A 24,031-nucleotide genomic window follows, 5' to 3' on the forward strand; every position below is an offset into this window, starting at 1 on the left:
GTAAGGCTGATATAATCATGAGAAAATAGCAGTAGAGAGAAAAAATTTGAGAATGCTAAGACTTTAGTCACAGGCTACACAATGACGTTTTGGTCCACAATGAAACACATTCAGCAGTGGCCCTATAAAATAGCAGTATCAGGATGCCATGGCCACCTCAGTTTGAGTGGGTACATTCTATGATACTCACACAATGACAAAACCGCCTAACAACTTGTTTCTTGGAATACGTTCCCATTGTCCAACCACCTGTGACTTCAGGAGAGAATAGTTGCATAAGAAAGAATTAGCATTATTTATCACAGGAAATAGAACAAAAAACATAGACAGAAAACAAAGGGATGGAAGAAACCAGAGAATTAGAGATGAGAGAAATCAGCCCAGTAGAACTGCTACTCAGATAGAAAACAAGAAAGAAAGAATAGAAGTAAGAAAAGAAATTCCTTGCTGTGACTAAGGGATCTGAATACCACGAATGGAAAAACCATGCCAGAGCTTAAGATTTCTGCATGGTGCCAATGTAGAAACTCCACAAAGTTCCTTACATTTTTAGAAATTTATATTAAGTTGATCAAAAATTAGAATATCAGTCATGCTCATCACAGCAATGTACACACCTAAGATGTGTACATTGGTTTCTCTGTCTAGATGGTGTTCAACTGACTCTTTGAGAGCACGTTTGCTGTCTGCTCTCTCAGCCTCCATCCCTCAGTGGTCCTCAGTCCTCCTCCAGATTTCAATGACTAATTGTTTTGTGAGAGAGAGTCATTCATTGTTGCACAACAGCAACAAATCCCCAAGCCCCAAATCATATAAGCATTTTTCACAGATGTGGCATTTGCACTAGAGTCACAGAGGATGGCTTGTACGCTCCAGGTGGCTTAAACTTAGGGGCTTGATGGGTCAGAATACCCACTTCTGAGACAGCCCACCTCTAGGGTTGGCTGATTCCTCTCCCTGTGAATGTGTACACTATTCACTATATGTGTTTCCTATCAGCGTACTAGTTGAATTCTAGGAACAGGTATCTCAAGGTGAAAAATATTATAAGAAACTCTTTCTCTCTCTCTCTCTCTCTCTCTCTCTCTCTCTCTCTCTCTCTCTCTCTCACATAATTACAGTACTGACATAGTCACAATTCTGTCCAGATTCAAACACAGGAGATGGAAATGCTACCTCTCTGATATAGGAATATCAAACTCACATTCTAAAGATGTGTAAGGTAGGAGATAGTGTCATACTTATTTTTAGAAGAAGGAATAGTATACCACCCCAACCATTCTGTAGCTAGAGAAAGCATCACCTACTCCAAAAGTGCCAAGATGACACATTTCAGACATGTTAGATGGCATAGACATGACATCCCATCTCATGACATGACAGGAGCATGTATTTCCTTGAGACATGATAATTATCCTATAAAGATAATGATTGAAAGATGAGGATTTAGCCAGGCAGTGGTGGCATGCGCCTTTAATCTCAGCACTCGGGAAGCAGAGGCAGAAGGATGTTTGTGAGTTCGAGGTCAGCCTGGACTACATAGTGAGTTCCAGAACAGCCAAAGCTACACAAAATACAAAAACAAACAAACAAACAAAAGCCCGGAAGATGAGGATTTAGTTCAGTTGATAAAGTAATTACTAGCCAAAGCCATGAGGTCAAGTCTTGGCACCACATAAAATAAGGTGAGGTGGTACCTACTTGTCATCTCCACACTGAGGAGGTAAGGCAGAAGTGCAAGGTCATCCCTCTGTTACGTAGCTTCAATACCAGTTTGGGATACATGAGACACTGTCTCACAAAACAATTAGTCATTGAAATCTAGAGGAGGACTGAGGACCACTGAGGGATGGAGGCTGAGAGAGCCGACAGCAAGCATGGTTCTCAGAGAGTCAATTGAGCACCATCTAGACAGAGAAACCCAAAGACCTCTCTGAAGCATGTTGGGAAGCTCCATCCGCCAGGTCCCCATAAATACAAATGGTTAATTTTGATGATGAAGAGAGATTTCATCAAATCAGGGAAGAATCTGAGGCTCAAGTTAGTGAAGTTAAGAAGGAAACAAAGAGTCCAGTTGAAGCAAGAAAGGATTTTTGCAATAAAATAACATGGATTCATTTAACATGGCTGAAATGCATTTGTCTGTATGGGATGGCCAGGAAAAATTGGAGGGTGATAAATCATCTTTTATCATAAGAAATTAATAGCTGACACCTAAAATTTAGAAATTTATTCTTAAAGATATGGATATATGCATTGACTAAAATGTTGAAAGTGATTGCCTCTGCAAAATGGAATGAATGAGAAGGATACTTTCAAAACCAAAAGCATTGCTTTTTATACATTTTGTGTAAGTAGTTTGATCTTGAGACTAGAGAATGTGGGCAGGTTTGGATTTGAAGGTCCCACTGTGGTGTGGGCTACCAGGATCTCTGGGAGGAGAGATGAAGGGCCTAGCTGCAAGAGAAGCAGTTCTGCCTCCTACAGAAGCAGCCTGGACTTCTCCTAGGAACTGCACAAACAACAAGCAACTTTACTTTCTGTGCACCCAGGGCTGGTAGAGGACAGAGGGACATGAACTAGCGGTGTCCCCATGAGCTTCCTGCTGACTCCATGGCCTTGGAGGAGGGAACTTCTTAAAAATGACCTTTGAGAAACAGAGAAGCCATAACTATCACGTCCAGAAAAACTCATCAAGCTTCCCAGGAAATATGAAAGTAAATAAAATATTGATTAAAAGCTAAAAGGATTTTAATTAGGTTACTTAGTTTAATAGTTTAATTTGGCAGAAACAGACAACTTGGACAAGGTTCTTTGTGTAAGCACATTTTAAATCACTAATTAAAATTTCAGATGGCAATCTGAGATTAGCAAGGGGATCTTCAAAGGCAAGCAAGATGCCCACTTATTTTATTTTTTTTAAAAGACACAACGCAATTCTAAGATGTTAACTTTGAGCCTTCTGTTTGAAACAGCATAGATACTTAGATACACTGGAATCCTCTTTGACCTCATACACCCTCCGTAACTAATTTATGTTGAACAGAAAGCATAGTTTGGTGGGCAAAGAGCATATAAATTATATGTTTTTTTTTTGTTGAAGAATCTCCTGTGTTCTGAACAGAATAGAAAGAATTGGTCTTTCTGAAATATAGTGTTATTAAATAGAAGAAATTGATTCCTAAACATGTAAAAGGCATAGCTCAGCCTAATATTATTTATTCAGTCCAATTCGGCTAGTGCATAAACCATTTGAAGTAAGACACCCAGAGAAGCTCTCTCTGTCATCTCTATTAGGTAATTACATAGCGATACACTACATTCATGCTTCAAGGTCAAAGCTAATCCTGTGCTTGTTATGTTTTACACGGCACAGCATCCAGAATACATCTGTTGAGGACAGATGAGTATAAAAACAAGCTCTTCGAACATGTCTGAGCTCAAATTCTGGTTTGACTCTTTAATCATATTTACCAAGTTTTTCTCATGCCTCAGTTTCCCTATTTATAATACAAGACTGACAATAATTATATATATTCACAGGTTGAAGAAACACTAGAAGGATTAAAAATGAGTAAATATTGAATGCATAAAACACAAGAAAACTTTAAAACATAGTCCATACCTAATAAATATTGGCTCTATAAATATAAGGTGATTAGAGTGATAGAATTGCAGAGGATTAAAAATCTTTATTGTTAACTGAGAAGAAGGGAGAAAGAGGATAACAATAATAAATAATGCTTGAGAGATCTGGATTCAAATTCCAGCTCAAACACATATTAGCTGTATATACCTCGAATGAATGACTAACCTGTCAATGCTCCTGTCCCCTTTTATGTAAATGATAACTGGATCTCACTCATAGCGCTACTGAAGAGTCGCTAAGGTTAAGCCACCCCTAAGACTTGCTCAGTAAATATTAAGTCACTACTTTTTCTCTTGTGCAAGAAATACAAAATACAGAGAACATATGGCTACTGCCCCACAGTGATTTATAGATGTGGCAAGTCACAAGGTGATCACTTCCACTAATTTCAATTCTTTCGGGAAGACCTCAGTGGTGCATTGCTTTAATGGAGGCTGCTCAGGTATAGGAGGGCCTGCTGTGTCCTGATATAATCAAAACCCATCACTCATCTCTTCTAGGGGAAGCAGCGTTTTGACTCCTACACAGATTAATCGTACATGTCAATGATAGCGATATTTACATAAATGTCATCATAGCTTCGGGAAAGAAGCAAGTCCTTGACCAATAGATTACTTCAGAGTCTTGCAGGTGCTGTCAACATTTTGTGGCAAGAACACTTGACCTCAGGGAAGACATCTGACTGACAATGTGTAAAGTATCTCGTTGAAACTTGAATAGAATCTCAATTTCCAGATAAATCCTAATATCTGTCAGTGACACCACAAGTTAATGGAGAGGTCATTAGATGCAAAGAGTGGAAAACATATTTCTTATTATTAATGCCACTGGGCAAAAACAACTTGTCATACCTTGTGTTTTCTCTGTTGTCATTTAGTTTTAGTTTGATTTTGGTTTATGACAGAATACAGCTGTGGCTGGGCTCTAATTCAGGACCCTCTTACCTCAGCCTCCTAAGTTGGAGTGATTGTTTATCCATTTTAAACTAAGCCTTTATTAGCCCAATAGTAAGAGTGTCTAAAACTAATGAAAACTTGAAGGAAAATCTGTATATAAAAATTCAAAACTGAAAATACTTTATTAATCTAGTCTTATATCACTTTAACCCAGCATGTAATTTTTTTAAAGTTCTAAAATTCAATCCATTTCAATGCCAATGAAGGTTTCTACCCACTTCAAAATTATCCATTCCGGTCATGCCACTCATGTGTCAGTATGGTGTTGAAACAAGCCATTGTCGCTCATTCTTTATATAAATAATTATTTAATCATTTAAAAACTCAACTTTTCTTAGAAACTCTCCTTTTTCCTGATACCAGTTTCTACATCTACAACCGAGGTCAAGCAGTCAATGTGTACTTTGGAATGTGTGCTATATGCCGGGTTCTCTATTAGGAATAACATAAGACAATGTGAGAAGTACCTGGAGAGTCCATGATCTTCTGAGATGTATCTTTATAGTTTGGTAGGCACACCCCATGGGTTACAAATAATGAGATGAAACTGTAAGGCAACATATAACAGGTCAACCATGTCATTCTTGAGGTCTGTGAGCAAGGTAGTCTGTTTAAAATGCTTACATAAAGTCATATATGGGTTCAGATTTTCTCTACTGGGACACACTTCTGGATGACTTCATTCTGCCTCCCACATGTAAACTGTGTGACTCTGTAGTAATGAATCAGAAACCATTGGTCCTGTTCACAAATCCTTTTCATTATTGCACTAATAAGCATATGCTTCAAAATCTAGCCTCTTTTTCATCTCAGACATATCTGATGGTTCCTTTCCCCTCTGGTTCACAACAGCAGATAGTATCATTTGTGGCCAGGTCTGGTGATACTAGGCAATGAGTGACCATAAGGACGTCTTGAACAAAAGCTGTATTCTGTTAGCATTCAGCAAATCTTTGAAACAGATGTGAGCTTGAGTGCCAGGCAGCACTGATTAGTCATTATCAGCTGGTCTTTGATGAAATGCCTATCTTAGAAAATGCATCTGTCTTCCTTGGGGGATCGTTTAGCTCTGGAGAATAAATGAGTCTGCAGGTTCGGCTTCTGTGGTTTCGCTCTGAATAGCAACCAGTGTCAGAAGGCAAGTGTACTATTCCTGTCTATCCAAAGAGAACAATGTTACACAACCAATATAAAGATCACTTTCTAGTCACCACATAGAAGTTCACTAGATCCACCAACATATTTCCTGTTTGAACTCTATTTTTTCCATTAACTACAAAAAAAATTACCTCACAAATAATAGAAATTAAACTTTCATTCTAGTTAGACAAGATAATGAGGCAATTTTAATGCAAGCTTCATTTGAGCTTAACTTGTTTGAATCCTTTACCAGGAACTGGTTGAATAATGGTCCCTGGAGATTGAAGTGACCCTCTAGGGCACTAAAAGACATGTTTGGCCTTCATGGCTTGCATCTCCTTGGGACTATCTCCTGATTATAACTAGTGTCCTTCTGTTGAGGTGTGTTAATGATAGTGTATCTCATTCTCCCAAGGTTATGCTTTTATAGATTCATGTTTCCACTGTGAACTTCTGATATGAAACTATTACATTTCCAGTGAAATTGATCTGTTTTTTTTCACATTATAAGAGAAACCTGTGTTGCTTGTTTAAGGTTTCATGCTTTATCAAAGTTTTGTGATAATTTCAAAATTGCTTCTAAAAATCTTTTAAAAAACACAGTACACAGAACACTGAATTTTCATCTTCTACTTTAAACATGTAACTTGGAACCCTGGAGGACATAATGAACTGTTTGAAATTCTATTCACAATTTTTTTCCTTTTCAAAAAAATTTATTTTTATTGATTTTTTTTGGAATTCCATACACTGTATTTTGTTCATATTTACTCCATCCTGCTCCTCACCTTAACTCCTCTCAGATCTATCACTCACCTCCCCACTCTTCCCAACATCCCTTTGTATCCCCTTTTCTTATTTTTAATAACCCATTGAATCTAATTTGTACTGTCCATGTACTCTTAACTGTGGGGCCATCCATCCACTGTGGCATGGTCAAACTACCAAAGGCCACACCCTTCAAGAAAACTGACTTTCCGCCCCTCAGAAGCCTTCAATTGTTAATAGCTCCTCAATGAGAGTGGTGGGTCCCGTGAGACCCTCCCATCCATGCTAGAATGCTCACTGGCCTGATCTTGTGAAGATCTTGTGCAGGCAGCCACAGCTGCCATGAGCTCATGAGTACCACCTTTTCATGTCCCTAAGACAGAGTTTTACTCAGTTTTCCCCTGACATCTGCTCTTAAATCTTTCTACTCTCCCTTCTACAGTGGTTCTTAAACCTTAGGGGATGTGATATATAAGTCCCATTTGTGGCTGATCATGACACTGACATTTATTCTCTACACTTTGATCAGCAGTGAGTTTCAGTATTAACCATTATCTCCTGTACAATGGAACTTCTCTAATAAAGTCTGAGAGATGCACTAATCAATGAGTGTTAAGCAATACATTTAAAGGACAGTTTACTAGTATGTCCATCTAGTAGAATAATAGGAGTACATTTTTACCCTTGGAGTCTGTGAACTCCCCAAGCATTGGTTCTTAGTCAGATTACAGTACCAGGCATGTGTTTCCTCCTGTAGAGTAGGCTCTAAATCCAGTCAGAAAGTAGCAGGTTATTCTCATAACATTTGTGCTACTACTGTACTCATGAGCATATCTTGTCATGTGGTTACTATTGTGGTTCACAGAGTTTACATCTGGGTAAGACTTGATGATTTCCCCCCACCAGGAGCCTACACAGAACTTGCAGGTACTATGAAAGCTATGCAGCACAGAGGAAGATTCCTACTCAGTACTTATTTGATTTCTTGACGTCTTATGACCAAAGTGGTTGGTGCCTTCAGCAATAGGATAATATCATCAAGATTTTGCATGCAAATGAGATGTTAATCATCAGTGTTTTTCGATGAGGCGATGGTGTCCAGGACACTCCTGACCAATAACTCAAGGGGAGGTATCCTCCCCTGGCACCAGGCTTTTCATTGGCAACACATGGCTTTGGGGAAGAGCATTATTCTCTGTTCTAGGACAACAAAAATTAAACTGTTTTATATGAGTATGCATATATATGATGTATGCATATATATGTATGTACACATATACATGTAATAAAATAGTGTGTTTCCATATGACTTTTCAAACATTGTTAGTGTTAGTTACCCCTCATGCCCATCTGCTGTATCTACCCATCCCTCTACCTACATAAACCTCCATGTCCATTATTCCCCGTCATGTCATGTGTGTCTGTTCAGACTTTTGAAGGATACATTTTCCTAACTGTTGCATTTATCATACTATAGCTTGTTTTGTCCCACATCTCATTCCAACAGACAACTGCCTAGAGTACTAAATTAGCTCACTTCTTTACCCGAATGGCAAAATGTATTAGAAATTTTTCCTTCTATTGTGTTGAGACAGTCTTTGCTGTTTGATTCCATTAATCTTAGTTCTGCCTTCTGGAGGTACACCACTAAGACAAATCTCTCTTCTACAAAATACTCTTTCAGGTTTATGGCAACAGATAACAAGCCCTTCATCTTCTACTTTGTATTCCACAATCACAGATACTTCAGCAATTCCTGTGACATGATTTTCAAAACTTTAACCAGCTTTTAAATGAAGGCAAAGTAACTTTTATCAAGTATTTATTGTATGTCCTTCTGATGGTGTAAATAGTCTTGTTTTGGCTTACAGTCTCTCATCATAAAATTACTTTGAGTATATTACTATGTGTAAATACGTATTTAACTTGAGAGATGAACTATAAGTGTGTGTAGTTATATGATTTGTTAGTATTTCAAGCACAATGTACACTTAGTTCAAGTTTCTTATTATCAGCATTGATGACATTTTGGGTCAAAGGATCCTTTGTTGGGGTCTGTCCTGTGTACTACATGAGGCTTAGCAGGACTCCTGGCCTCTCTTACTACATGCCAGTAGCATCTCCCCGTCTAAACAATCACAGATACATACATAGATACATAGATACATACATACATACATACACAGATACTTCAAATGACACTCCAAGAACAGAGCTGTCATGCCCTTTTGTTAAGAGCCATCAATTTAGAAAAAGTCCTGGATCAGTAAATGGACATGAACCACAAAGCACAGTAATTATTAAAATACAGCATACAACACACTGAGAAGAAAAGAAAAGAAAACATGACCCAATCTAGGAAGAGTCAAGGATGGTCATTCTCTGATAGAAGAAACAATATCAGTAGGGAGAGTAGAATTTGACTTGCTGAAAGGAAGACAGTGTTTCTGGCACAGGATGCAGAAATGGAGATAAGGAAGGCTTGAAGAATGTGTGTAAACTAGATGCCGTTTTGGCAGTGTGTAGAGCTGGAGGACCAGAGGAGGAGATATGAGAGGTGAGTGAAATGATGACCCAAGACCTTGGATACTATTAGCAAACCTGTAAAACTCTCTTGATTTTATCCTGAAATCAGAAGAAGTCATTTGAGAATGCAGGGTGTGAACAGCCTTAAGACAGACAGATAACCAGAAATTGTGAGATAGAAAAATGTGTTCCAAATTCAAGAGTGTGTAAGAATCACAACTGACAAATGACAGAAAAATCATTATGGCCAATATGGACAAAATATCTTTTTAATGATGGAAGGTAATTATTTTAGATACAGAATGAATGAGAAGAAACAAAGCTAAATACATTTACTACAGAGCTATTGCTGTACACAAAGTCTGCTGTTTTGAAAGCATAGCCTGTGGTGATGGGAGATGGGATGAAAAAGGAAAAGGTATTTCAAATACGAAACAATTATAAGACCAAATTTCTTTATTAAAATTCAAATCTCATTATGTTAAAATGTGTAATTAGAATCTTAATCTAGAGGGGAAAAATCAACTGCAGATTCTGTAATATAATCAATTTTTCAAAAACAAATTCCCTCCATAGTAATTTCTTTAGAATCTATCATGTGCTTGACAGCGAATTGGTGCTTGGAATTGAAAAATTAGTGAAACTTTATCCCCCAAGAGCCCAAAGTCTAGAAACAAGCAGGTAAATACATAATTAGAAGGCTGCTTTGCAAATTTTGGAACAATATTCCTTAAGAGTGCTGGAGAGCAGGACTGAACATTGAGGGCTGTGATGAAGGAGACTCACTGCATAGGGAGTGGGGAGGACGATGGATGGCACAAGGTCGTCAATGATGGGGTAGGCTTGTTGGTGGTGCAGTTCCATTAGGGCCACTCAGACCCTCCAAGTAATGCCTCAGCCGTGTTCCCACATGCTTACTAAATTGCATTTCAACAGAATCCTCTCTTTGGTCTTTGTCATGCTCCATCTGGGGTAAACAGGCATTCTTCTCTCTGAGGAAAATTAACACTTGAAATTCCTGCAACACGGCCTATCTAAACTTTGAGACATGTAGAAAGGGGACAATAAACAACCTTTTGTTGCATTTAGTCTCTGAAGATTTGGGAATTGCCGCGTATTACAATATAACTTGGCCATTCTGGATGGGTAGAAGTAGAAAGGAGTAGCCATTTGGTGTGCTGCATGAGAACATAGGCATGAAGTACAGAGCTATGGCTCGGTGTTCATCGACCAGCAGCAAGCAATTGAATCCTGAAGACAGGGCCAGTACTAGGCTGCAGTAAAGGGTTTAGTAAAACAGTATCCAACACACAGTTGCTCTGCAGCAACTTCAATATCCAACACATTGTCTTCGAGAGAATGATATAGGAGGATTGTTAGCTTGGTAGTGTGAGATGGCGGTTGTTGTTCCCATGTCCCAAGGCATGTTATGAGAAAAAAAAATTAGCTCAGGAAGTGAATGCCTGATTTTTCTAAAAAGTCCACAAATGAAAGAACATGGAGCAAGGTGAAATAGCAATTGCTTCTCATTCCACAATAGTGAAGGCTGACACAAAGAATCCTAGGGTAGCAAAGCCAACCAGAACATAACCTTTCCCTAAAGTGGCTCAAGAGGGGAGACTCCATTTTAGTTGCACACCAACACTTTGTGAAATCTACTGAGCATCTATCAGATATTTAAATGCTGGGGGTGAGAAAGGTTTGCAACTTCTTCTCTTCAAGGGAACAAAAGGGAGGAATACTATCAATGCATAGAAAGGGCTGTGTATATAACTGTTAATACCTGGACACTGTTAGCCACTGTGTAAGAAGCTAGTGTTTCAAGGAACATATACAACCCAAAGTTTCGATTGAGAGCATCTGACTTCAGTGTCCCATGGCCCATGACCTCTAGGTGTCTGTGAGCAAGATACACATTGAAAGGCTGCTCAGGCTATGTGGAGGGTATATTCCACAGGTGCCCACTCTAGAGATTAAAGGGGGCAGAGGGCATTACCAAGGAGCACAGGGAACAACAATAACAACTTGCCAGCTGGGAAGGTCCTTCACGCTCTCCTGTGTTGTTTTCTTGCTCTTCTACTAGACACATGATGGGGGTGCATCCATCCACTCCCTTTGTACTAAATAAACCTCTTATTGTCTGTTCTGGTCACTGGGATATGAGCAAAAGCAACACAAGTCCCTTTGGGATAGAATTTTTTTTTAAGTTTCTCTCATCTTAGGTTGAATCAATGACTTAATGGCCTAAAATAGTTCAGATTGTCCTCACTTTGACTGCGATGGAAGTATAGCCTGAGTGAGAAACAACACTCATCATAGGACATCTTTGATTGCCACAGTTTTAATAACTACTATCTGAATGATACACATACACTTTTTAAGGTGTAGAAAAGCCCCAGAATTGAAAGAAGAGAAATAGTCTAAAGAGAATAGTAGTTTTATGATGAACATCAACTAGCCTAAATTCAAATTGTCCTGAGAGTGGAGAGTAATTAAATCGGTCAGGTAATTCAAATGGATATTTATCAGTATAATCACATATTTGAAGAGTAATGTATTTTGCAATTTCAAATATTGATAATCCTATTATATGTTGGATCCATCAATATCCTTATCCTATATGAGAACATTTTTAAAGTAAACATTTTTTAATGTTATTCTATTTTTTAAAATTTTTTATAATACTTATTTATTTATTTATTTATTTTCAATTTTTATTTTGCAATACAATTCAGTTCTACATATCAGCCACGGATTCCCTTGTTCTCCCCCCTCACGCCCCCCTCACCTTCTCCCCAGCCCGCCCCCCATTCCCATCTCCTCCAGGGCAAAGCCTTCCCCGCAGACTGTGAGTGTTTGCCTACACGTGTAAATAGACACCGTATGTGTACCTGATGCCTGCAGAGCTCAGAAGAGTTCTAGGTAGGCACCAACTCAACTTCTCCATGCTCAATGAGTTATGTAAGTGCTGTCTTCAGCTGGAGGGCCTTATTATCTGTCAGTTGTGGACAGCAGTCAATACCTTGGCAACAGCCTAGGTCATGTGGGCTTTCTAAAGCGCCTTTTGTTGGCCAACAACTCAATTAGCTGTAACCCATTCTTGGCACTGAAGGTTTCATTTGGTGGTGAGGGATGACCAGTTGGGTTTTTTCTCCCCCATTATTTGGTAATTCCATTTAGATTTTTTTGTATATGCATATATTTTAAGAAGATTTACTGTAGGAGGTTTCTACACGATCCCTCAAATGGTACTTAGTCTTAGCTGTCCCTCATCCTCTCTCTGTTTAATCCTCTTTCCAGTACATCTCCAGTCCACCCAGAGCTGTACATTCTATTTCCCCTTCCTTGGGAGATCCTTCCCTTTCTCCTAAGGCCCTATTCTATACCTAAGCTCTGTAGTTATATGGATTGTAGAATGTAGACTTAAAAGTTAATACCCACATATAAGCAAATTCATACCAGGTTCATCTTTTAGGTATGAGTCACCTTCTTCAGGATAATTTCTTTTCTAGTTCCATCCATTTACCTGTGAATTTCATGATTTCATTTATTTAATCACTGAGTAATATTCCATTGTGTAAATGCAGCACATTTTTTTAATCCATTTATCTGTGGACAGACATTTATGTTATTTCCAGTTTCTGGCTATTATGAATACAGCAGCAGTGAACATGGATGAGGAAATATCTCTATAGTAGGATGCAGAGATTTCTGGGTAAATATCCAAGAGTAGTATAGCTTGATATTGAGGTAGATCTATTCCAAATTTCCTGAAGAATGGCCACACTGATTTCCATAGTGGCTGTATAAGTTTTCACTCCCACCAACAATGGATAAGTGTCTCCTTACCCCATATCCTTACTAGCAAGAGCTATCATTTGTTTTATTATCTTAGCTATTCTGACTAGTGCAAGATGAAATCTCAAAGTGATTTTGATTTATGTTTCCTGGAAGACTAAGGATGCTGAAGATTTCTTTGTTTCTCAGCCATTTGTATTTCATCGTTTGAGGGCTCTCTGTTTAGCTCTGTTTTATCCACCATTGTACAAGGTCTTTGTAACTCTTGAGAGATCTTAACGTGCTTACTGATGTTGATTTAAGTCATTACAATTTGGACTCCAAGGGTAAACAGAGACATGAATTTGATGACATTACATGTGACAGGTTTGATGCCCTGTCACTCTGGAAATGCTCTTGACTTCTGAGAACTGCTAGCATCCCTGAGACCTGCACTCACCTATGAGAGATGAAAGCGTCTGTTAGGTTTCAGGAGAAATACCCTCTGAGGTGCCCAGGAGAATTGCTGTTGAAATTGAAGACTTTATTATGAAATGGTGGGCATTTAGCAGAATCAGATCAAGGCAGCTTTGTTATGTTCTTGACTACTAAGCAGAAATTTCTACTTTGTGAGAAAATTGAAAATTGGGGTAATGGGATATTACAGAAACGACGACGAAGATGCTCTTATAGTGTGATATGGATTTTTCTTTTGTGGGGGAGAAGGGAAAGCAGGAGTTCTATGATTTGCTATCTTGGGAAATGGGTTAACGTGCAGGTAGGATATGTGTCTTCACTTTCTTTAAATGTTAGGTTTCTTGGGACCTTCAAGAACTTTATGTTCTAATTTTGCTATTTGAAGTGATAAATGCTGAAGAAAATGCTTATTTATGGCATTTCCCAAAAGCTTTTTAAAGTTCCAATTTTCCCTGAGACTTTTGTGTTTGATGGCTATACCTAAGAATGCTGGAAAAAATAGGGTCCTTGCAGAGACGCTGATGAAACACAGTGCAGCCAGAGACTGAAACAACGCATGAGTGTATACGCATGTGTGTTGGGGAAAGGCAGGTTCTCACTTTGAGCCAATAGAGACAGAGAGATGGCTTTTTAGGGAAGAAACATGCTTCTCATGTCTAATGCTCTATAAATGTACAGCTGGTCTCTTGTTTATTCTACAGGGTATGATGTTTAGAGCCAACATTTTTAGGTCACATATACGTGTGTGTGTGTGTGTGTGTGTGTGTGTGTGTGTGTGTGTGTGTAAATACATACATATGTATAAATATATATGCTGTGTATATGGTGAGTTTCTAATAAACATTATGGATTTATAACAATGGTTATTCCAGCATATATTTCATGTTAACGTAGAAACTGGCAATGAAGTATTGACATGTAACTGCCCAGTCCCATCTCTCCCAACAAACATTCACAGAAAGCATTATTAATATGGATCAGATCTCTACACCAAATGTTCAGTCCTTTAGTGAACTTGGGACCCACGATCCTCAATACTTTGTACAAGTAAATAGGTGAGAAGGGCCTGTTCAAATGTGGAATGGTAGCTTACTAGATGGGAAAAAGTGCACAGGGGCCTTTGATACAGAAGGGGAGGATTTTACCTCCCACTGACACAAAGGGCTGACACAGTAGGGGGAGTTCAACACAAGATGCACCATCACTAAAGTGGACTGTGGAGTCCTAGATACACTCAGCTTTACATCTGCTAGTAGCAATCATCAGACAATGACCAGGACATAATGCCAGGACCTGTTAAATCCCCCCAGGAACCATAGAACTCTCTAGGACACCGAGGATGGATGCAACTGTGGCAGTCAGTCTGAGTTGACATATAAAAGATGTTCACTTCCTAGGGATAAAGAAAACCAATATGATGCCAAATGGGAAAGCATAACAGTGCCTGAAGTGAATGACAAGCATGTAGGGAAGATGGAGGAGTCTTTCAGAGCTGGGAAAGGAGTAACGCATCTAATACCTGGTACATATGCTCCTGTAGGTTACTTAGACACACAGAATTTCATTTTTGTTTGTTTGCTTTTTTGCTTTTTTGTTTGTTGCGTTGTGCTTCTAAACCTTCCAAATGATGGCAGGTGTGATAGTTAGGACAGATGAAAGCCACTCCAGACTTCCTGCTACCCATCCCAAGTTCCTGTTCTGCTTCTTTGTAACACTCAGTCTTGCCCGTCTTTGACCAGTATAGGGCAGGTTATATATTAGATCCAAGTGTATTTATTGTCCCTTTCAAATCAAAAGGTTATTAAATACCTGGCATCTTTGAGGTGACCCAGTCTTGGCATGCTTACACACTCATGTGTACTTCCCAAGTAAGATATTTGTGATTTCATTGGATTTTCAAGGGATAATGCCTCTGCAGTGGAATGAACATGGTTGTAGATAGTAGATATTTGGGAAATATCCTCCTTTTAGTACTTTCTAATTTTTTTTAATAATCCACTCATCTATCAATCTATGAAGTGACAGCAATGGCAATAGAGACATCAGAGGATTGTCCTGAAGTTCCCTAACTTATTCTCCAAGCGGGGTCTGGATGTTTTTCTCCTTGTGGGGTGATGACTCACATTTGGTGTGGGGCCCTCCATGGCCTTCAGATTCTCGTGTTAAAGCTATTCTTAGTAGGAATATAGGCAAGCTAAGTGCCAAAAAAAGTTAATTTTTAATTGACAGGTAAAATAACAGGAAATAATTTTAGAAGTCTGCATTAATGTTTTAATATCCTGTAATGTTTCATTTTATTGGGAGAAAATTCAGCTTCCTTTGGCATGGCCTGTGTGAGGCTCTGTAAGGTATTTCTGCCCCATTTCATTGGTGTCATTCTGAGCTGGCTTCTTCAGGCCACTCTCCCTGCCACTCCTTATGTGGACGTCCATTCATGACCCCCTTGTTCCTCTTCTGTGTGTATCATCTTCTGCTCTCTCTTGTTTTCTAAGCAATTCCTACTTCTGTAGATTTGAAAACCACACTTCATTCTTTTGACAAGCTTCCCTTGTTCTGCTGAGAATTGTCCCCTCACTTGAAGGCTCCGCGTCTTCAGCCACAACCTGATTGCTTTATTTATAAAAGTGAGTTGCAGACATCAATTTACATAAATGCCTATCTTGTTACCCTGTGTGCACCTGGTGGTAAGGGACTATGTTTTATTCATCTTCGAATAAAACCCAACGTACTGTCGCCTGCCCTAGAAAAGGAGCTCAATAAATGTTTGTGGAGGGAACGACTGCAAATAAATCATAAAATGTAGAAGGAGTCTGGATGATAGGAAACATTTGTCTTGACACCTGGGATTAGGCACAACAAGGGACACGAGAAAGCAGTAGAATAATGCTGTCATAAAACGCCCTTGTTGAAGGAGCTGAGCACTGTGAAACACTGGAAAACGTGTCATTTGAAAAAAAACAAAAACAAAAAAACCCAAACACCTTTACTATAAATTACAACTTGCCTCCCTCGAATAAGAAACACAATCCCTGAAAGATGGATATCATTGATTGAGTCATCAGAATTGTAAAATTACGTTCAACTCACAAGTCGGGAGATGCTCTAAGTAGGTGGAATCTGTTGAGGTCTGAGCGAAATTGGCGTTTCCTTATTTTCTGACATTAAGGTGCTGAAATATGCCGGCAGGTATTAACATGTTTGTTGATGGTAACTTGGCTTGGCAGGATAGAAACTCCAGTGTGAGTTTTATGATTACATTTTCATTACAAAACACAGATCTCTATCTGAGGCAGTTTATGGCTTGGAGTTATTAGTCATCCGACAGTACCATGTTTGAGTGCTTAGCCTGTTTCATTTTAACAGTGGAGCCAGGCTTGAAAACCCATTTGGTAAACACTTCAGCCCGTGTCCCCAATCCCAAGGTGATGAGTGAATGCATGTGAAAGTTAGTTAAACCAGATGTTATATTATTATAGAATTAAAAAGTCATTTAGCTGTTGTACAGTTTCTGAGATTTTTTGCTAATAAGCAGTATATATAAACATATATTAATCCAGTGCCTAATAGAGATTATAGCTAAGTAAAATACATTATTTTCTTCCGTCTGTATCAAAATATGTCTGTGGTATGTATGCATATGTATGTCCGCACGTGTGTGGGTCCATTCATGTGAAGGTGCATACCTACATGTGACTATTAGTGTGGAGGTCTAATTTTGGCATGGAGTGTCTTCTTCAGGAGGCAAGGTCTGTGGAACCCAGAGTTCACTGACTGTTTCAGCTAAATGGCTTGCCATCTTGCCCTGAGAATTCCCTGTCTCTGCCTCTCATTTTCTGTGATTACAGACAGGTCTCCTTGCACACCAGGTTTTCACGCAGGGTTCTAGAGATCCAAACTCTGTACCTCCCTCTCACTTGTGTGACAAGCTCTCAGCCCCTGAATTCTGGCCTCCAGTTATTCATATTAGAATGGCTGGTGACACTGAATTAATTTTCAAGCCAGATTATTTTCTCCAGACACAAAAAATCTCAGCCGATTTCCAGTGTGTTTCCCCCTTTTTTTCTTGGTTTTCAGTATGAATGGAAACACTTGATGGGGACTAAGGCTATCTGTTCACAGCAAAGGGGGGGGGGATGAATTCCCTCTCATGCCAGGATTGAGTTGTAACTGGCAATTAGAGGCCAGGTTGGCGGAGCATTCCTGTGGGCCTGTTAATGCCTTCCGACCATTGCCCAGGGCTGAGATTGTAATAATTAGTGCTGTAAGCATAAATAGGAAAATGAGGGGGCTGTGCTGGTTGATCCCCAAGGTCCCTTCCAGCATCAGAGTTTTAAAATCGGTGAGCCTGAAACTGCTAATGTGTTTATGACTACACCCAATTTATGCCTGGGGACAAATTATTCATTAGAAGGATAGGTCATTTTTCATTAATTTGGCTCCGAAATACAAAATGTAAATGAAAAGTGATTGCCAGCTAACATTAGTAATAGCAATATGTGTTTCTACCACATTCTACCTTTTATAAAGATACACTGGATTTATAGTAGTATTATGAGGTTGCTCTCTGACCAGAATTCCCTTCCACTTTTGGCAACTTTATGCAAAATTTGAATTAGTGCACATCCTTGCTGTTTCTGTGTTGTCAAATACCCTAAAGGATTTCTCCTAACCTGAACACACCCTGGGAGAAGAGGAAAGAGAAGGCCTAAGCTCAGCTAAGCCAGGGGCTTTATGAAGACCAGGAACATGCTCCTCTTCTTTCTACCATCCCTTAGATATGCCATGCCGTGCCTTTATTAAGGCTCTAGCTGAGCAAAAAAGTAACTAATGTTCACAGGTAGCACATGTAAAGCAGTTAACATTATTCAGATAAAAATAGGGAAGATGAGAGAGAAGGTTGTGGTAGAATAGTCTACACAGACAGAATTGTTTTAAGGAAAAGCGATGTTGGAGCTCGAGGTAACAAGGGGATCATTTTCTAGTGATCAGGAAAGGGTGAGACAAGGTCCCTAGGATGAGAGTGTGCGTAGCATCCTTGAAAGACAGCAAGGACTCCAAGTCTCTGGAGTAGAAAGGGAAAGATAATCTTCAGAGATGATATCACAGAGGTAGTTGCTGGCAGGGTTTATGCCTTAGTTGGGTATTTTATTAAACAATACAAAAAGTAGTTCAGTTCCCTGTCATACACCTGGACCTTATCTACGAAAGGATAAAAATGGGAAAAAGTAAGTTCACTCTTGTGGTTTTTTTTAAATGACTTATTTATTTATTATGTATACAGTGTCCTGCCTGCATGTTTACCTGCAGCCCAGAAGAGGGTGCCAGATCTCATTACGGATGGTTGTGAGCCACCATGTGGTTGCTGGGACTTGAACTCAGGACCTCTGGAAAAGCAGCCAGTGCTCTTAACTGCCAAGCCATCTCTCCAGCCCTTACTGTCATGTTGTAACTTGGAAATTCTACTTCTCTGAAGCTTTCTTTGTTAAGCTTGTTCTTGCTCGTGATTGTGGGCTCAACGCCTTTCTTAGTTCTCTAAGAAAATTTTCCTCTTGCATAAGTTCACACTGCTTGCTCTGTGAGTTACGTTCCGTTATCTTCTCTCAACTTTCCTTCTCCCCTTCCTCTCTCATGATTGGCTCTGAGCTTCCTTCCTTCTAAAGATGATATACTGAAGACTCCAAGATGTAAATGAGCTCCAGTGAACTGAGGTTCATGAACACAATTGCTAGACTAGTTAGTAGTTGTCGGCAGTCAGATACCTTTTTGAAATACTGTGAACCTTATTCCTTCTCAAAATTTCACAATGCAATGGGGAAAATGTAAGCTGACAAGTCCTTCCATTTATTAAAAAAGCAGACCCCTAAAAGGTGTAACCTTTCTTAAATATCTTTCATCCTGAAATTCACATTTTTTTTTTGCCCTGAAAAATCATTAACAATATGTGCTACAACCATTTTTGGTGCTAGATAAACAGCACCATCTTTTACATTATAGCCTCTCTTAGTACTTCCATCCAGGCGCCCACCCATCCACCCACTCAGCCTTCCATGCTTATAATCAGGCTATGCATTGGAAATTCTCAAAGGAAAAGAACCCTGGATAGACATATTTATCTCAAGGTCCTCATTCTGATGGAGGGGACAGTCCCATAAAGAGATAATTCAGACGTAATGTGACACACGCCGTGATAGACATGCATGGCAGAGCCGTTGATACTTTATCATCCAGACTACCGCTGAGATGGGCAGAGGCCCCTTCTTCTGAAGTTAAATCGTCAAGCCAATACTAGAAATACATCTCGAAGTAAAGGGGAGTGAGAAGGATATCTATAATCATATTTTCATTGTGCTTTTCGCCACTCCAGAGCTGAGTTGCAGCACTTACTGGGACTGCGACTCTCATGGTAAATCCCACCCCACCCCACCCCACCCCCAATGTCAAACAAAAATAGGATGTGAGTGCCCAGTGCCCTTCCAGAAATTTCAAGAAGACATTTAAAAATACATCTGCATGCAACTTGGGGAAAGCTTCTGGGAGCATGCTACCCGGAGATGGACACACAGCCTTCATCCCTGGCTGCCTTCCTGGGACCCTCGGATGACCTATTGCTAATTCTAGACCATTAGTTTATAACAGGGTATAATACCTAACCCTTCAGAAAATCCTTTTTTAACCATTTACTTGAACTGTTGAATGGATAAATATTGCCATACAGACATATGTTTTAGTTTATGATAAATGCAGTGTTTTGTTTGAATGTTGTTTTTTTTAAACATCATAAATAATGGCTAGGAAAAAAAGGAAGTCAGAATGTGGCAAAAAAAATGAAGCTTTACTAAGGATACAGATTATATTTCTAATATAAACCCAATACATTTTTAGTAGCTGTGGGAAGTGTGAATTGTCTCCTGCCTTATTAAGACATAGATCTATTGAATCCTGCCAGAATTTGTTCTTTCCTAGAAATATCCTGGGAGAGAAGACTGTAGCACAAACATGATCTATTTTCTTAGCAAATAGGAGACAATGAAGGCACCGTCCTAGAGAGACAATAAATATCCCCTGACTGTGCCTCAGTCTCAGTACACAAATGTGAAGATCAGTGCTTTCTCCTCCCAGGGCCCATTCCAATAACAGAACATTGTTACAGTTTTCACCTATGGTATATCAGTACTGTAGTAGATGCAGAAAAATTTATAGGTACTCAAAAATGCTAATGATTCTGACCAAATCCAGTAAAATAACTACTTGGATGTTTCCCCTTTCGGTTTTATCTGTTCATGGTCTAAGGATGCAATGGAGGTGGAGGCATTAAGCTCCATGTGCCTGCTTTAAGTTATCGGACTAAAAATGGTTAGAAAAGTACCAATGAGGTGAGGAAAGTTTAAAAAACTAATTTTAGCTCGGGATAGCCAAGCCACATTCAATTCTGCAATTCACTTGGTAATGGAAGCATACATGGCTAGAAGGAGATAACCAGAAACGTACATCTTTATGATAAGGAATGTCATATGACACTGTTCTTCAGAAAATAATATCCCAGTCTTTGGAGTCCTTGCTTAACTTTGACACTTTTGGCCTCTGGGACCTGATAGTCCTTTGTTGTGGGGGATTGCTTTGATGTGGAGAAGCCTAGTATACAGCATGATTCTTAATAACATCTTTTACCCATAGATACCAGCGGCAATCTCCCTCTTCCTCACCAACTGTCACTATCAAAATGTCTCCAGATGTTGCCTGGAGTCAAGGGACACACCTCTAGGTGAGTATCACTATTTTCAAATATAGGCTAACTTTGAATCTATGATAAGGTGGGGGGCAGAGTATAAGATAATTGGTAGAAATTACGCTGTGCAAATGACACTCTCAGAGCCCAGAGGTGAATCAATCCCGTATCTGAGTGATTAGGCAATGGTTCTGATACCAGCATCGCTCATTAAGACTAGAGCTGAGGCCATGGTGAAGTGCGGAACAGAATCTTGTCCTACTGACGGCCAAGGGTAACCATACAATGTCACTGCGATGTGTGACCTCCTTCTGATCTATCTTGGGCGAGCTCTTATCAGGAGCACTGGGATCCAGCAAGAAGCCACACATCATCAGACAGAAAAGCAAATCTCAGAGAGCAGTCATGGGGTGACCGCCCACTTGATGTGCCCTCATCAAGGTCCTCTCTGGGGCTGAGATCTCCAAAAGCTCTCGGCTTATCTCCATTGCCATGCTGGCTGTAGTCCACACTTCCTCCTCGGAGCTGTCAGAATGTTCTGTCTAAAGCACAGCTCTGAAATTATCTCTGCCCTACTTGCAAGGCTTTGATGTTGCCTCTGAGATAAAGTTCAAGCTCCTTAGCCTGGCCTCCATACTGACTCCATCTATTGACACATATTTCCTTTCCACATACTTTGAGTCCAAACTCCCATGGCACTGTGTCCTTTTTTGTCTATGTTTCTGCACGGGCAGCCACTTCCAGTCAGTGGCACTTCGGTGTCTGGGTCCAGTCTGTACTTTTTCAAAAGATGTCAAAGGGAGAGCTGTTTTGCTTGTTTCTGTGTGCTCTCTCCCTCTCTCTCGTTTTCTCTCTGTCCATACAGCACTTACTTAGCAATTTTACAGTTTGCCATCCTTCCGTTATAATCTCTAACCCCTCACCCGTCCCTACTCCTCCCATTTCTCTGATGTTTCCCTCTTGACCTCTTCCGGTGAGAACTCTTTCCTTCACTAAATGTCTACATACAAGATAGTCCTCATGCCAAGACAACACTCTTCTTTCCAAATGCTGCTTGGTAACCGCAGCCGTTTTGTTACTGGTCCAAATTCATAGCCCATTGTGGGAACAACAGATAATTAAATGTCTACAGAGCAGTTCCCCTGCAGATCTCTTTCACGTCCCCCATTCATCATGCCCTCAGTTTGAGCTTTGTTTTTCCTCAGATTTGGCATCTTTGACATGGCGTATCTGCATGGCAAACAGTCCTCTCCGTGCTCAGTGACTGGACAAGGCCACTTGATGCTGCCGTTAGGATGTCCCCACGCTTCCCTGTTCTTGGTGAATATGCTTTATTGTATGGCGTGTTTCAAATACATATCATTAGTATGTGCCTGGTCTACTTCAATGTATTGTTTTCCTTGTTTTAATTAACAAACATTTTATTTTACTCATGAGTGTTTTGCCTGCATCTATGCTTATGCAGCATACAAGTGCAGTGCCTGTGAAGTCCACAAGAGGGCACTATGTCCCCTGGAATTGGGATTACTGAAGGTTGTTAGCAGTCATGTGGGTGCTAAGAACTAAACCTTAGGCCTCTGCAGGAGCAGCAAGTCCTCTTAACTGCTGGGCCATCTCCCGAGGTTTCTTCTTGTTTCTGGCAAAGTAGATCTGGTTATGTCCCATCCACACCTAAAACCTTTCCAGAGCTTCCACAGAACACAGTTCAATTAGATTGACACATCAGACTAGTAGAATGGGAACACCATGGTCACTATAGCAACACAAAGAGATTCCCCACAGCCACCTTCATTAAGTAGCTGTGTCAGCCCTCATGAATATTTTTCAGAATATTTACTTATTGTACATCTGTTTGCTGTGGGTATGTATTGATGTGTGTCCATGTGTATATGTACATATATGTGAGTATATTTGGAAGCCAAAAGTCAATGTCAACTGTTATCCACTTTAATTATTGAGACAGGGTCCCTCAGCATTTGGCTGAGCTGATTGGACCATGAGCTTTAGAGATCTGTCTGTCCTCCCCCCCACCCCCTGCTGGTGTTACAGAGGCATATCCCACCTTGCCTGGCTTTTAAGTTGATACTGGAGACCCAAACTCAGTTCCTCATATTTCTATAGCGGGTATTTTTGTGGCTGAGCCACCTTTCCAGTGCCCATGAAGTCTTTTGTTCCATGAATCTCAATTCCAGCTATGAGAACTCCCTGGACAGCCCTGAATCTGCAGTATCAGCTGATCCTGAATAGCTCTTCTATATCTGAACTAGCCTTTCCTCACTCCCGCCTCTCCACCTTCTTCTCTTCTCTGCCTTCTTGGTTAACTCATACTTTCTCTCTAGGAACTCAATCAAGGGCAGCCTCCTCTGTGAAGTCCCATCTTAACTCATCAGATAGAACAAATCCCTCTTTCTCTTTTTCATCTGCCCTCATCATGCAAATGTACTTCCACTGTTTAATTAAATTGCTTCATTTTCCATCTCACTTATCAGATGAACAGTAAATCAGTAGTTTTCTGTAAAAATTTCATGTATATATTCCCAATATCTACTATGAGACCCTGAGTATAGAGACATTAAAATGGTTTGAAAAGAAAAAATTGGGATGGAAAAAAAAAGAAAACTTAAAGAACATGTAAGGCATTTTAGGATTCATTGCAACTTTGTATTTAGAGATTCTCAAATGTTATTGAGTGCTTCTCTTGTGGTGTTCATGGAGAATGAACGACAGGGAATTCTCTTAAGAGGCACTGCACATGGACATTGATTTAAAATCCACTGAGTAGCAATGGACCCCTCCAGCTCAGTGAGCATAGTGTTAGAGAGCAAATTCAGATAGGGATGAGGAATACACTGGCATGACATCACTAAGATAGAAACAAAAATGGAGTCAGAAAAGGGACATTAATGACAGCATGAAGTGGAAAACTACAAAGCCATCACGGCCTTAAGTTGTATCATTTGAGTTCTTCAAAAGAAGAAAAATTATACCAATAAGCAGATAAGAACTCAAGAA

Source organism: Peromyscus eremicus, chromosome 13, assembly GCF_949786415.1.
Source record: "Peromyscus eremicus chromosome 13, PerEre_H2_v1, whole genome shotgun sequence".
Classification (NCBI taxonomy): Eukaryota; Metazoa; Chordata; class Mammalia; order Rodentia; family Cricetidae; genus Peromyscus; species Peromyscus eremicus.